This window comes from Hypomesus nipponensis, chromosome 13 (assembly GCF_054491055.1).
Source record: "Hypomesus nipponensis isolate SF chromosome 13, ASM5449105v1, whole genome shotgun sequence".
Classification (NCBI taxonomy): domain Eukaryota; kingdom Metazoa; phylum Chordata; class Actinopteri; order Osmeriformes; family Osmeridae; genus Hypomesus; species Hypomesus nipponensis.
Window position 1 is genome coordinate 15,942,730 of NC_140373.1, and position 17,123 is coordinate 15,959,852.

At 41.4% G+C, this 17,123-nt stretch overlaps 1 pseudogene across 1 annotated transcript in view; it reads left to right on the plus strand.

Moving 5' to 3' along the window:
- The first annotated feature begins 815 nt into the window (after window positions 1-815).
- Window positions 816-17,123, plus strand: part of LOC146260422 (serine/threonine-protein kinase pim-3-like) — a 36,128-nt pseudogene continuing 19,820 nt past the window's right edge. The window contains exons 1-5 of the transcript XR_014729546.1: window positions 816-845; window positions 4,140-4,190; window positions 4,274-4,636; window positions 5,731-5,904; window positions 6,012-6,131. The product of XR_014729546.1 is annotated as a serine/threonine-protein kinase pim-3-like (transcript). The remainder of the gene's footprint in view (window positions 846-4,139; window positions 4,191-4,273; window positions 4,637-5,730; window positions 5,905-6,011; window positions 6,132-17,123) is intronic.

Sequence of the window (17,123 nt, forward strand, 5' to 3'; positions counted from 1 at the left end):
TCATCCTTTATCTTGCTGTCCTTCCAGCAAAGCTCAGCTTCAAAAAATCCAATGCACGGCAAAGGTGTTTTCTGTCCATATGCATAAAACTTCTTGGTTGTCTGTCTCAACTTTGTATTTCTTTTAAACAGTCTATTGTAAAGACCATCTCCTATGAAGTTTCTGCTGCTTTTTGTATCAATTACCATCTTCACTTTTTGTGCATTAATTTGGATTGTTTCTTTGCCTTCTGGATCCACTGAATAAACAAATTCATCAGAATCATCTGAATTCTGCTCATTTACAATCCTAATAGGCTTTTCTGATTGTCTTTGTTTTGAATCATTTTTGCCTTTGATTTCAATTTCTCGGGTCGAGCTGTTCTTTTTCCTACAAACTCGAGCATAATGACCCACCTTCTTACAGTAGAGGCATTTAGCAGTTCTAGCTCCGCAGTCATCTGCTGTGTGGTTAGACATTCCACATCTATGACACGCAGTATCAAATCAAATTTATTTGTATAGCCCTTTTTACACGCAAGCATGTCACAGAGGGCTTCACATACGCCCATAGAACTGCCCCTCAACCAACCTAAACCCTCAAGGAAGACAAGGAAAAACTCCCAGAAAAACTCCCAACGGGAGGAAAAAATGGAAGAAACCTTGGGAGGAGCAATTCAGAGAGGGATCCCCTCCTCCAGAGACGGTTGGCAAGAGAGAGGAGCAGAACACAAGCTAAACATAGTCATACAGTGTCAATGGGTTTTGAAACACCAAAAATCCATTGTTCGGCTTTATAGACGTTGGATGGGACCTGGAAACTCGTTGTTGGCCGTCATGGAGGCTGGTTTCCGGTTGACACTAAAGGTCAGCAGCTTGGCATGCTGGGACATGGAAAGGATTCAACATTTAGATTTTCCTCAAAGTAAAAAATGCTGGTTTGTCCTTTTTCATCAATGTTCTCAAAAAAGCAGTCTGCAGAGCTTCTGTGTCTGTGGGGTGACTGTCTGTCTCTGGAGGGCTGGCAGGCAGGGGCAAGCAGGGCCTGCAGGCAGGCAGTCAGAGCAGGCCAGCTGGGTGAAGCTGTCCTGGGGTCAGGGCTGATGAAAAGCTGTCCAGCTAGCGGGGGGTAGTCCAGCAAGGGATATGTTTTTCTCTCAGCATCCTCTGTTGAACTCTGTTGAGCAGGCCTCTGCATGACCCTCCAGACCTGTAAAAGTGAAGAAAGGATCCATGTCAGTTGTGAAAAAGGAAGCTTTTTACATCTACACTTGACATAAACTACAGTTTTGACTGTGAAATGCAGTGGCATTACTTGAACTTGAATCCAAATGTGTTGAACTGATGGAGACCCGGCCATGCAGTCACTCCAAACATTTGGCTAGATTCCAGGCTCTGGCAAGAGTATTTAGCTCTAAACTGGTCAATATACACATCTGACCAAGGACCAGCTCGACCTTTGCCTGTAAGCAGTGATTCTGACTGTCAGAGACCTTTAAATAGGCTGACCGAGTGAAACTAGCCTGGCTAACAAGAGGCCCCAACAGGCCCTGGTTTACGCTGATTTTAGAACAGGTAAGGGGAGTGGTTAGGCACGACGCTAAAGTATAGTTCCTACATAAATCGTTGCCACGCAACAGCCAGATGGTCATCTTTACCGTCTTTTTCAATTTGAAATATTCGAAGTAATCGAGTAATATGGAATGTTAAAGAACAACCTGTGAGGTTATGCTGGATTTTACAATGGCATGGAATTCAATATAGCCAATCACAATCAAGGATGGGAACAACCAGTTTTAGAAAAACAGTTTTAAATACATGAAAAATTAAGCTCCTTGATTTTTATGATTTGAGCAGCTGCTCCTTTTCTGATATTGAACTAAAATGTAAAACAAATTCCTCTGACGTTCATATAGTTTAACTTACAGAAACAAGTTATACCTTAAAATTCAGGAAAACTTGTCCTCTTTAAGTCAATTTAACTACTAAAGCGCTCACATTTACAGATTTTCAGCTTTGAGCCTTGAAGCGAGAGCAGCCTTTCAAATTCTCTCACTAACTTCAATGGAAAGGTGGGTAAAATTAGTCAGAGAAGGCCGAAAGGAAGACGATTTTAAAACTGCCGGTAGAGTCGTATTTCTGACCGCACAAACACATAAAGGACATAAATGGTTTCGGCCAAGTCTTGGGTCTCGGAAAATATCCAAATTTTTTGGATTGGACGTACAGTTTTGCGTCTAGGTTAACTTGTTTGAGGTGTGGATTCCAGCTACATTTGAAGCTGCTTTGAAGCTTCAGCATATAACTTGTTCAAAAATGTTTCACAATTTTCAGCTTTTTTAGCATGGTCAGCTATCCCCATTAAGGTTTTCAGCATTCTCACTGCTGTTTCGCAGGAACAGCCTTTTCTAGAAAAAGCGTTAGTTGCGTTGGCAACAAATTTCATTATCGATTCGTTGTGTTGCGCAATTATTACACCACTCAATAAGTCAAGTCAATCGCGGAGATGTTTGAGTATTTAAAAAAAAGTTTAGTTGAGAGTGGAGCAAAGCGGAGGTACAGGAAAGACCATCGGAGAGACGTTGTTGAGTAACGTTGTTCTGAAACACAAGGGGGAGAAATCAGTACGACCTAAGTCATCCAAGGTGTGGGAGCATTTCACACTAAATACGTCGAAAAGGTGTGTTTATTGACCAGGGTGAAGTTAGTTTCATATTTGACATTCATCTCACATTCGGAAGACGTTACTTTGCAGCGTCGCGCTAGGGACTGGGTGAAAACTACCCATACCATTTAGAAAAAATTCGACTTTTATAATATTTTTATAAATATAAAACCTCAGACAGACACCAGAGTATCTTAACAATGTCTGGTATACTTCCACAGCCTTTACTTTTTCAACAAAGTTTCAAATAAAATGATAAAAATCACTGATCTTTAAAAATAGCTCAATCCTCGCAAATCTTAAAGGTCACATGACATGAAAACTTCAATATAGGAGGTTATTTAACATCTACTCCTTTTGACGTCACGAGGAGTCTCTGCACATATTTTCGCTGGAAATTCGCCGACACAAACTCTCAAAGTTTTGCATGTTTGCGCCAAACATTTCAGCCACCACTGTTTCCTTAACTTGAGCCAATACAAAGTTGGCCTTGCTGACCGTCTGAAATTGAATTCTGGATCAGTAGCCTACTCCTTGGTCCAGCTACAAACCTCGGACAAGTAAGTCAACTAACGCTATATCATTTTGTTGCTTGCGATATGGTTACCTAGCTTGCTACCCTTAGAATCTGGCTGTAACATTAGCTCTGCAGCCATCAGCTGAGGTACTGTCGCCACTGTAAAGGTAGTCAGCATCAAGTATGTGTGTGAATACACATTCTGTAAGCAGTGTTGTACGCTTTGTTGATGTGGATAACGTTCTGCTGTTGGTGTTATGGCGTTCGCAATATCCGCCTTTCCCCACATTGAAATGACTGAGTGTGCAGCTCTGCAAACCAGGGTTATCAGATGAGAATGGGCAAATTCGAGGCATCTTACAGCAATGGGTCAACGAGCAATTGCTATACATCCACTGTAAACATAAGCGCATGGTGCCGCCTCTCCTCCTCATTTAGCATTTAAAGCTACAGACACAGAAACAGCGCGTTCTGAGGAAAGCTGATTGTGGGACTACTCGTGGTGGCTATAATTCTGCACCAAGGCTGAATTTCGGGAAAGAGACTTCAGATACAGTATTAGGGGACCACTAATTCCTATATAAAAGCATCCAAAAACAGCATGTCATGTGACATTTAACTTAATTCAAAATTGTGTCAAAAAATCCTACATATACACCAGATTATTTTAACAAAGTCTGGCCTACTTCCACAACCTTTCAATTTAAAAAAATGTTTTAAACAAAACTCAAATAAATTGCTCATCTCTGAAAATAGCATTAGATCCAAGCTAATATTAATAACCTTTTCAAAATTGTATGCCTGTTTGTGCACATTCTGAAGATGTTTTGCACTGTCAGTTCTGTTTTTGAATAAAGGGTTGGAAATTAATGCTTTTTTGTTTTTTTATCCGATTCATCAATTAATCGAAAAAGAATCGCCAGATTAATCGATTACTAAAATAATCGTTAGTTGCAGCCCTAGTGTGATCTAATTTCAGGTTGCTGTAAAACATGTAGCGAAGGAAAGAGTGACCAAGTGGGGCACGATTGTAAGTAGCCTAATTTAAACCGTTACGAGTTTGTTTAGGTTACGTCAAAGTGTGGCTCTAAATCGTTCGTTCGCTTTTCACAGAACGGTGCCATCGTGCCTTTGGAAATCCTCCTACTGAAGAAAGTGAGTTCGTCGTTTTGGGGTTTTTTAAACTGCTGGACTGGTACGAGCGACCGGAGGGCTGGTTTATCGTCATGGAGAGACCAGAGCTCGTCAAGGATTTATTTGATTTCATCACGGAGAAGGGCGCACTGGACGAGGACACGGCGAGGGTTTTTTTCCGGCAGGTTGTGGATGCAGTGCGGCACTGTTACAACTGCGGGGTGGTGCACAGAGACATCGAAGACGAGAACTTGCTTGTGGATCTCCGTACCCGGGAACTCACGCTTATTGACTTTGGCTCCGGAGCCATTCTCAAGGACACAGTCTACACCGATTTTGATGGTACGTAGCTTTTTAAATCCAACTGTTCATTGCTGTGCTTTTAGGCGATGGGTCGGTACACATTGGCTATGTGACAATTATGTTTTGGTGTTTCTGTGGTACGTTGCACAGTTCTGTACAATGTGGTGTGTGATTCACGACCGTATGTTTACATACTACGGATGTATGCAATTCCGTTGATTTGCCCTTGATAGCCTGATGGGCTGGTAGCTCATGATAACGGCAGGGGCGTTGACGAGCCTGTGACGCATATGTTTGTTTTCTGTGCCTCGTAGCGGATTTTCCCTCGAGGTGTAGCTCCAATGCGTAGGTAAGATTTATAATCAATGTATACCTGACGGAAATGAACCAATTTTATTACAACGACTTGATTATATAGAGGTGTAAATATAATAGTTTTGAACGTTGTGTGTGATGCAACTCGTTTAGTTTAGCCTACATATAGATGTTTACCGCTGTTGTTTTGGTCTAAGTCGCTCTGGAAAAGTGCGTCTGCTAAATGACTAAATGTAAGGTTGTGTCGGTCTAAACTGCTGGCTTTCGGCAGGTTGTGTGGGTGTTGGGTCAGTCGTCAAGTAACGTCTGTTTGTTGTGAAACTGGAGCCTGGTGTTCACGTGATGGCTCTCGATGCGCATTCGAGTTTGTTTGGTTTCCAAGTTACTCTTGCCCGTGGGAAGGGGAGGAAGGAAGGAACAGAACAGGGGGAGAGAGGGGGGGCAGGTCACGCGGATGGAAAGCTCTGTGCTAGAGAGAGGGAAGGAGAGTTTTTTTTTTTTTTTTTCAATGTATATTTATTGAGATTTTCAAACACAAACACAGTAGCCACAATAACACTGGGACAAGCAAACAGACACGACACCATAAAAATTTAAAAAAGACCAGAGTGGTTGAGATTGAATGTTTTGAGTATAAATATTACAGGGCCAAATCAAATGACTGTCAACTTTGATGTCAACATTCGCCCCTAAAAGGACTCTTTCTTACGCATTTTAAAACAAAACTAAAAACACCTGCAGTGACGTTATGAAATTCCCATAACATCACACATCTTTGGAACATCACCACTCATCTGCTTCCTGTTTCCTGCCCCCAGGTACCAGAGTGTACAGCCCCGAGTGGATCCGCTTCCATAGATGCCACTGTCGCTCGGCAAACGTGTGGTCGCTAGGCGTCCTGCTGTATGACATGGTGTATGGGGACATCCCCTTTGAGCCGGACGAGGAGATACTGAGAGGACGACTGTACTACAGGAGACGGGTGTCCAACGGTAGGTACACACACACACTTATAGGGAAGGGGCTCCCTCTACAGGAACAGGGAGTTATAATCACTGTCTTATGGAGAGACACTAACAGTGTTGTTGTTGTTGTGCAGAGTGCCACCAGCGTGATGTATCTGAGGTGGAAGCACAGGTACGGCTAAACGGGGGGGTCGCTCGGAAAGGCCTGGATCCAGCCGGAGTAAATGGAGGATTTAACGGCCACCTGCTCCACGGTCCGTCCCAGATATTTTAGCCTCGGCTGTGGTCAATGGTCACTGTACTGGAAAGAATGGGATATAGGACAGTGCCTGCGTGTGCGTGTGTGCCAGGGAACATTTACTGTCCATCTTTTATTCATGCTGTGTCAAAGCGATGTAATGTAAGCTAGAAATAAAAGAAAGAAAAGTTATTTTTTGCAAAATTAAATTGAGGTTTTGGTGTCGGAGGTTGAGTGCAACCACAAAGTTTTGTTTGGAACACTTAGCGGTGCTTTGACCAACAACAAAAAAGAGTAGTCTGTGGGAAAAGGTAGCGATTGCTGTTAACGCAGCATCTTCTCAGAGGCGCTCTCAGATATAAAAAAAAAAGTGGTTTGATTTAAAATCAAGTGCAAAAAAGGCCGTAGTCATACACAGGCGAGACATTGCTGCAACTGGAGGTGGGCAAGTTAAGACAAGCGTTTCTCCCATGCAAAGAATTGCAACAATTGTTGGAGAAACATTGCTGTCTGGAATTGTGTCAGGTGGAGACAGTGACCTAGTCGCAGGTCCTACCGTGTCCAATTCACCGGTGTCTACTTGTGGTTAGGTTGAAGGTTAGAAGAAATTTTTTGATTTACAACAGAGTTGTCAATATTATGATCACCACTTTATTCGACAGGAAATTATAATCTGATCTGATGCAGTAATCGAATAATTCCATAAATTGCAGTGAGTGGAGACAGTGCCGGAGTCATTGTGGGAGATGCAAGTCTTCCCCCCCACTCCGACGCATATTGAGGTGCCACACTCCCGCGCCACATCAACCCGTGAGCCAAGGGTCCTGACAGAATCAGTCCTACAGAAACAAGACAAAATAATCAAATCCCTTTAAAGAAATAAATTATAATTTAACTGGCATCTACACTGCACTCAATGACATTAATCAATCCCTACAGCAACTGGTTAACTGTGCCAGTCAAATATTACATAAATGAGCTAAAGGCATTTGGGCTGTTCTTTTCTGGGGGGGGGGGGGGGAGATAATTCAACTCAAACGTTGAATTATCTCCCTCCTCCTTTGATCTGCAAAGGCATTTGGAGGTTGGAAAGGTGGTGCCTCTGGCATCGGTCAGGTTGGTCTACCTGAACAAGTGGAATGCCATGCTTGATGGCCATGTTATGTAGTACACAACAGGCCATGACTATGTTGCAAGCCTTTTCCGGTCTATACTGCAAAGCACCCCCAGCAGATGACAAACAGAGCCACCGGCCTTTCAGAGTTCCAATTGTGCGCTCCACGATCGACCTTGTGAGACTGCATTATGTCTGCAGCATTATGGGCTCTCTCTTGTGCCGTCACAGGATTGGTCAAAGAAGTCATCAGTCATGGTTTCAATGGATAACCTCTGTCTCCTTCAGGGAAACTAATAGATAAATAGAATACACTAATGGCAAATACTTGATGCCTGGGCAATACATACCAATAAGCCATCCATCCTGAACAGCTCCCTCCTGTAAGCGAAGGCCAACGTTGTTTCGCAAAATTAATGAGTTGTGCATTCCCCCCTGCCATCTCGCCACCATGTTCAACAAGTTTGATTGCGCATCCGAGATGATTTGCACATTAATTGAGTGAAAGCCTTTTCTGTTCACGTAATTGAACTTGTTCAGGGATGGTGCTTTTATTGCAACGTGGGTGCAGTCCACCGCTCCAATTGTGTTTGGGAAGCCATTGACCACAAAGACGCCTTGTTTTACTTCTACCTGTTATGCTACTGTGTATGGGAAAAGTATGTACTGACGGGAGCTACTGATGATTGCATTTAAAACAGGCATCCATAGGCTGATGGAGGGTCGAGCTGACTATGGGCATGAGCTAAATCAGGGCCAAATGTTTTGTTAATTCTGAAATAAAAATCATTAGTCAAAAAACTAAAGTTTGCCATTGAAAATGTACCTTTTGGTCGAAAACTTGAAAAATAAAACCATGTATTCAAAGAATAAATAAGTATATCAATTTGTTTCAGGTTGAATACAATTTTTGAATAAATTATATATTTTCATATTTTCACATTTCATGTTTTCACATTCAAAACCTTTTTTTACGGCTTCTTTTTTTTCAGTTTCAGACTTTTGGCCCCGATTTTACGTAGGGGGCGTGGCTTGAACTCAGAGGCGGGAATTATGAGTGACAGCCTAACAAAGAGGCAGAAGACTTGGCAGTCGGCATGGAGTCCGCTCCGCCAACCCAGTCTCATACTTCTGCATATCTATGACACGGGTTTACACATCTATTTTGCGTGCCATATATTTGTAATGTATATATATGTTATATATATATGTATGTTATATATATGTTATATATATATTTTGCGTGCAGTTTATACTCAAATTCCTCCCATCATTTATATCAACAGAAAATGCGTCTCTATCACACGCAGGACTTTATTAACTCTTTATCCATTATACGTCATCCTTAAGACTCGGATTTTACAGAGATTCACGATATCGAAGCTTCTAAATGTATTTTTTATACGTTTTTGTGGGGTAATGTTCACCTCAACAACCTTTAAATAACAACCAGTAACTATAGAGGGTACATTTTCTGGGGAAATTGTAGGGTGTGCTTGCTTGCGTCGGTTGCAGGTGGGTCTGTTTTCCCTTCTCGTGATATTTTCAAGCATTTAGCCTACTCATATTGCACAATTCATGAAGAACACCCTTTGAAACAAGCTACTGTAACAACGTTGTCACTGGCAGTATTTCAGATGGAATTGCGATTCAAATAGTACCGTCTGCTAACTGAAAATAAGCCCCCCAAAACGTATATAAGTTTGATATTAATTTAGGGGGACATGGCTAATTCAAAAGCAGCTTCCTAGAAGCAAGCTAGCTGCCATTGCTATCCACACTTCACTGATAACAAATACATTGTAAAAAGACACACTGTGTTACCATTCGTATTGTTGATCAGCAGTGAAATAGTTAGCCAAAGATGATGAACTTCATAGACTTTCAACATTCGAGGCTTCAAATCAGTTGACGTTGCTAAACAACAGAGTACGCTGGGGTTGAAAAGTTACCGGACTACTTGTGGAGTGCTACAAAAGACGTGAATCCTAGGCAAAAACGGCACTTCCCTTGACAGCGGTCAAATATGCATAGCAACGATCAAATATGAGAAAATTGTTCACCGCAGAACGTTGGGAAGCCCCATTCAAGTGAATGGAGCATTCTACAGCATTAAGAACAGCAGTATAATAAGACATTATTATATGGCAAAGACGGTACAAGCTTTCTAATGCCAGCCGCGTATTGACCGCGGTCTGATAAGTATCTTATTGCCCTCTGATGTCATCTTCAAAATGAGCGATATCGACGAGTCAGTTGCTGAGTTTTACTATCCAGACAATACTGAAAACATCAACAGCGACGAAGAAATTGTTAACTTTCTAAAAGAGTCGTTATTTGTGTTAGAATTAAAGCCATTTTAGCAGAACCATGTTGTCCGCTTTCTATTGTAGCAGAGAGTCCACAGACAAAGCATGGTACCATCCACACCTTCCCCTACCCCGACGAGGAAAGGGTCTGTCCCCCTTTGTCCTTATCTCCCAGAGTAGGAGCTTCAAATTCCTGACCCAGCATGGGGGTATAGTTAAATCAGTCTTGGTATCAAAATAATTGTATCATACTAACAAAACCAGTTATGAACGTTGTATTGTTATATTCTGAAGTTTGGGCATTCCATGGACATTTGAGATAATGGAACTCAAAACTATCAGCCACTTCACACCTCTGGGTAGGTCCCAGGACAACGCCCAGGTGGAAGTAACTGACCAATGAGAGAGGTCACCTTCACAGGGATGACCCCCTTGTTCTTTGGGGTATTTAACCCCCAAACGTACAATCACCCCCGCTCGTTCGTAGGATCAACTGGAGGTGCACACTCTAGTCTATTTCCTCATAACCTGCACATTCACTTTGCGCCCGGTACTTTGACGAGAGATTCCGTTTTTATTCGTTAGACATAACGAACCATTGACTCCGTTCTTCAAACCGACAAAAGTAACTGCGATTTGCAATATTTCTTACTTGTGACATATTGGCATGTTGTGTTTGAATTGTTGATGTTTGATTGTATTTTACAAATGATTTAACTTAATCATCGTTAGGTCAGTTTCCATTGATCGTCCATTGTTACTATAGAAGCCTCTTCCTCTCTACCTCTTCCTCAACTTCTCCCCCTCCCCCTTCACGCGCTCTACGCAACCATTGTGTAGTGCGCTCGCATTAGAATCTAGGCCTACTGTACTGCTTTAGCCCAACTAACCCATAACTTATCTGGTATGTGTTCACTATACTTACATTCTCTTAAATAAATCATTGTGTATAATACTTACTCATCTCTCACGTTATATGATTGGCTCTACTTTCATAGAATTCACTACTTAAGATTAGACTGATTATTACGAGTGCTATTTTATTAAACAAGGTTTCCTCTGTCCCTTCCACAAATCAGAGGTGGTTCCCCAAGAACTACTATACTTTATTATAAACTAAGTATTGCTAATCTTAACCGTGCAAACCACACTACACTATCAAAAGTAATGAGTTGCTAGGCAACACATGAAACACCGTGAGAAGACTTGAGAGCAAGCTACAATTAGCCTAGAGGTACCATTTATTTTCGTTTACAAAACGAAAAGCTAAAAATGCCATATAATAAATTACTTACTAACCTGACCGTTCGGTCATGCCGGGAAATATCAACCCTCAGCTTTGCCTTATCAACCTCGCTCGGTCGATACGTTCCAGCCTCAGTTTGATATTTCCCGGCATGACCTCACTCTCGGTTAGTAAGTAGTTAATAAAAAAATAAAAAAAAGTTTAGCCACAGCTGTGGCATTGAAGACAGTACTGTAGCCTACTACTACACACTGCCAGTGTGGGCAAGCAGAGTCTGTGACTCTGAGGCTAACGTCAAAACAAGATGCGGTCTCACTCAAATTCCAAGTTTTACACAAATAACTAAAATATGCTGACCCGCTGGCTGTCTTCGCAATCGCCATATCTTTAAAACACTGCTGTCCATTTGGATGTAGAATTGACCCTGGTACGAAATTAAGAAAATACTCACCAGATGCAGATCGACAACACTGTTGTCGACGAGTGTCAACACTCGTTGACAAAACTGTTGTTGCTGCCTCAATTGTCAATGGAGGCTGATGGGGCTCTCACGTAGCAAACAAATCAAAGTTTTTACAACCTACATTAAAATCTCACCACCTGGCTGTCTTCACAATAGTCAAATTGTCATAACATTTCCCATTTTTTTTGTTTAAAATTGAACTATAAAATTAGCTACAAAAATACTACTATGACGCTTTCTAGCATGGCTGCCGCCTAAAGACAGTTGGGGTGTCTCACGGGCGACCCGCACTCGCTCAAATTACAAAGACTTTCACAACCTAAATCAAAAATCCGAGATTGCAGTTCCACTCTAAATTGCTTTCTCTACAAAGCCAAATGGTTGTGATTTTTGTTGGGGATGGTATTTTTCACTCATAATACAAGCTCCAATTTGCAAGCTAGAAAGTCTCTATCACGTTGTATCCATGCGTCGTTGCTAACGTGTGTTGACGTGTTATATAGTCTCTACTAGCTAGCTTTCAATCTGTCAGTGTCACTGTCGTGTGTAAGCGAGACAAAGCTGCATAAATGTTCATTAGGAATAGACCAAACGGCCGGGGGGAAAGGGGGGGGCAACCGTGTCACTCAATCTTCTGCAGAAATTTGTATTAGTAGTAAAAAAAATTATAAGGCCAGCGGCTCTCCTGCCCAAAAGTGCTTCGGCCCACCGGGAATTCTCCCGGTCCTCCCGATGGCCAGTCCGCTACTGATGTCAACTGGATGGGAGCTAATGCACTTGCAATCCACTAAACATAAAAATGGATTGCGCGGTCGGCGAGAGCAGTTAACTCTACCACTCTCAACTGTCTGTGCTGCTGCACCACTGAAAACTAGTGCGATGGTATAAGCCAATGCTACGGCTCCAGCAACTACGTCTGACCTTCGGGTGACCATGGGCGCCACATCAACACTGTGTGCGGAGGCTCTGTGGTGTTTAAACACTGCAGTTAAACACCACTCATTGAACTCCAACGAAGGAATTTTCGGAACTGTTTAAAGAAATGTTTCTGGGTCAAAAATGGCACAGCTAATCACTAAATCCTATACACTCAGAAGGAGATACAAAGAGGAAAAAGAGGAACAGGTTAAAATGGACAAAACTATTGAAGAAAAGGCCATTCAGACAGTTGCCATAAAAATCTTTTGCAAGAATCTCTTTGAGGCCCAATGTTCCCTCTAAAACCAATAAATGTTCAGTTGATCGGCGAAATGCGGCAAAGCCCACTTCATAAATGTCAATGTCACTCTAGACTACACGCAAGCTTTTAACAAAACAACGACCATGGCGCTCTGCTCAAGCTTTGACTGGCAACGAAAATCAGAAACATTACCTTTACAGGCCAAGGGCGTAGGTTTGCATAGGGTCCATAGGGACTAGTCACAACCAAAGTTAGGGAAAGATACAATCGTCCCTACAAATATTTTGTAAATGTTCTAAAGGAAATATTTTGCACAATATATTTGGAAAACTCATTCGTATTATTATCTTTACTATATTCGTCACCCTGACGATTTAAAAAATAAATAAAACTATAACATTTTATAAAACCAATAAATGTTCAGTTGATCGGCGAAATGCGGCAAAGCCCACTTCATACATTTCAATGTCACTCTAGACTACACGCAAGCTTTTAACAAAACAACGTCCATGGCGCTCTTCTCAAGCTTTGACTGGCAACAAAAATCTGAAACGTTACCTTTACAGGCCAAGGGCGTAGGTTTGCATAGGGTCCATAGGGACTAGTCACAACCAAAGTTAGGGAAAGATACAATCTTCCCTACAAATATTTTGTTAATTTTCAAAAAGAAATATTTTGCACAATATATTTGGAAAACTCATTCGTATTATTATCTTTACTATATTCGTCACCCTGAAAAGGGAAAAGTACATTTCCAAGTTAAACAATGCGCCCTCGAGCCTTCGAAACAAGATGATGTCATTGAATTGGCTGAAGTGGCAGGCAAAGTCAGAAACACTTACGGTGCGTTCACACTGCAGCGTTTTTTAAGGCTCTGCACCGCTTGCCTTCCCACAGTGCTCCATGCTCGGGGGCGTGTTAATAGAAAAGTTAATACAGAGTTGTAGTTCTCTAAGGTCACTGTTGTAGTTTGTGTAAAACGGTGTCACGGACAAGTGTGCAGACTTGGGTTCATGTACTTACAATATCAATCATTATTGATATACATATAGGTGCTCCTGTCTTGATCAAAATACAGCTTTTACACTGCATGATGCAAGGAATCAGATACGCTGACTAGATGTTGCATGATCTTGTCAACTAGGCTATAGGCTACGTAACTGTACAGCACTTCAAACATTTTTCCAGTAACATTCGCTAGGTTCTGGCCACTACACATTTACTGTATGGCTAGCGAGTGACTGCCAACCAGCATTTCAACATTGAATGTCAATTGTGTGCTGGGTAAACTAGACTACTGTAGCTAGACTAGTACAGTATGCAGCTAGCACAGAAGAAAGTTAGAGCTAGGTTACGTACTGTAGCTAGCTAAAGTGACGAGGCTGAATTTAACACACCAGGGACACCAACAACCTCAGCAACCCTGCACCAAGTATACATTTTTAAACATCTCTTTAATCGTACAGAGGCAAATAAAACAAGACTGAGTGTGTAGACACACATACGATGAGTTGCTCTTCCATCTTCAAATTGTCAAACCTAGAAATGTTTACCATGACCAACAGTTGCTACGTTACAAGAAACAAGAAACCAACCCCATTGGCCAACGCTAGCGTTTTCACGCTCCTCATTTACATAACGTTGAGAAAATCCAACTTTCGACACCCCGCTCGTCTTCCCACAATACCCTACGCGAGCGTCGATGCCCCGCTCACCTTCCCACAATGCCCTACGCGAGCGTCAATGCCTGTTTTTCATTGAAAATAAATTGGAAGCCGACGCCCCGCTCTGCCCGCCCCGCTGCAGTGTGAATGCACCGTTAGTGAATCGTGACTTGCAGAAAGAGAGCTGGCAGTACGCCAGGAAATAATGAAGCCTCATATTAGTATTTAGTTTGGTCTCAGCATTGATATTTTTGACCCTTGTGTGCTTTACAGATCACCCAATAAGAAGAGAGATATCAGAAGTGTTTTCACCATCCATAGAGTTAATTAGCCATCAAGAAGGTTGTTGTTAGTTAGCTAGTAGGAAAACTACACACAGAGCAAACCTGAAAGCCTTACACCGAAACCCATTCTACAATGGAAACAGCCACATTTTGTCTCTAGCAATGCCATTTCTCTCTCCCACACAGCAGCCAAAAGCCAAAACGCTAGCGAAAGTCGCTCCTTATTTGCATAAAGTTTAGAAAATCTCAACTCTGTCGCGTCGCTACCCACAATGCACCAGGCAAACGATTCGCCTGGCTCTATAGAAAATGAATGAAAAACATTGCATTGCGAGCGACAGCATGTTTTCCATTCATTTTCTATGGAGCCATAGCTGTATTTGTACAGAGATGTTAATAATAAAAAAACGATGCATGGCGCAAGGTTGCCGAAGTTGTTGGTGCTTGTACTTTCTAATTCAGTCTAGTGACATTACGTAACTTTGTTCTGTAGTAACTAGCTAGCTGGCTAGCCCGGCTGGAACTCACTATTGTATCGACAGATTAGCAGAGACTGAGGAATATAGTAAAACGTTTTTTACACATGTCAATGTGTATGTCTATTAAGCAGTTTTGTATTTGGTATACAAGTTGTATTTTGATCGATGTTGCAACTACGTAAACCCACGTCTGCACACTTGGCCATGACAACTACAACAGTGATTTTAGAGAACTACATTCTACATTCATCCGTTTGAAACGCCCCCGAACGTGGTGAACTGTGGGAAGCGATTGCAAGCGATGGCAAGCGATTTGCGTCGCTGCAGTGGACACGCACTGTTACTGACGAGTTGCTCCTAATCTTTTAAGTGAATGTTGATAACCTACATTTCTTTACATTTTTGATGTTTGATCATGTTTTTATGCAAATAAGCTGTTGCAGCTAGCTGTTGTAATAATCATGGTGTAAAGCAAGGGAGCATAGTCTAGTTTTAAAGTACTTGAAACATTAAACAATTTATGGAAAATAAATCATAAAGGCAGTAGTTTCACAAACCTCCCGTAAAGCAGAAAGCTGGCGTTATTGACCTCATAGCCGTATCGAAGAAGCTTATAAAGAAGCTACAACTAGGAAGTACAAAATAACTTAACTTGTGCTTTTTTTTTGTGGGTGAATCTACTGTTCTAAAATTAGTTGCCATCATCAATGTTCAGATTCTTCTTCCGACTAATTTGATAAGGAAAGGATTAAACACAGTCGATATTCAGTCTGTTATTGTTGCTTTTTCAAGTTATGGAGGATTATTTAACCATTTGAGTCTAGGGTTCAGTATTCATTGTTCAAAACAAAGAAAGGTGGTCAGATCAGGTCGAAATGTCAGGAAAGAAGTGTCTGTTTGCAACATGTAGTGGCAAAGATGGTGACTTCAAAATATCTGGGTCCAAAGCAGATGTCGGCAACCTGCGGCTCTTTAGCACCGCCCTAGTGGCTCCCTGGAGCAAAAAAAAAATAAAATAAAATGGATAAAGATGGTGTTAACACATTTTTTGTTTTAACCTCAAGGAGTAGCGTCACAGATATGTGATCGTTCAAAAGCGGGCCCCACAGAGTACCGTCACACGTGTGATTCTGAACATTTCAACCTACTATTTTCCGATAGACAAAAACAGCAAAACAACAAATATCTTACTTCCGGGTGGATAACGTCGATCTTGGCTGGCGATAGTAAACCTTAACAAGCCATTGAAGCCAACAGGATTTTCCATGTCATTTAACCACAAACACGTTTTATGATTATTATTATTATAACACGTTTTATGATTTTGATCTTGTGAACTGAAAAATGAGACGTTCCCGATGTTGTTGCTGTTGATATTGTTAGCGAATAACGGTAATATTGTAACGGTGTATCAAACTAGTGACTGAGAGATCGATAGCTAGCTACTGTACTGCTATACTGTAGCTACAATATCCAACTTATCGATTAAAGATTTTCTGGACTGCGTGAGCTTTCGAGCTATCTGTCTGGACACAATAATTTTCCTTCGGGGGTTATTAAAGTACCTATCTATCTTATTGACTATGGAAACTTTATCATATGGCTTCAAATTTACAATGAGGAGGCTTACAAGTAACACTATCAGTAGGGAGGACAATAGAACGCGTCATTTTTGGCCAAAGCTAACCAACTGTCAAATACTGTGGAACGCCGGTAGAAGACGCATTGAATCGAATGCTAAGTTAGCCTGAATGTAGCTAAGAACGCCACTGAGAAATCTGGCACCGGAATTTTAAGGTCCACGTCCTTTTCTTAGCTCTATAACTAGCGACTACTAGCGAGATATTAAAAACAAACATGCCAGTTAACATGTAGACACTTACCCCTTAATGCTATCAAATGTTGGTTGCAATGCACATTGAGAAAGTATATGAAAATAATGTTTATAGTTTTTGCTGCTTTGGCTACCTTTCATAGAAGGTCGGCACCACCGGGAGACATATCTTAAATGAAAGAGTAGGTTGTTTTCTTCAAAATAAGGTATATTTAGTCAATTTTAAAACATATACATTTTGAGAAAAATCTAGTTGAAGACATGTTGATGAAAATCCCATAGGAATGCATTGAAATCTGAACGTTCTATTGAGAAAAATGTTGGTTTTTCCCTTGTAACTTTTTCCCGCATGTCGGCACCACCCTGACACTTCCTGGAAAGCAAGGTTACGTATAAAGACGTCATCAGTCAAATTTTAAAGAAAATCGAAAGACA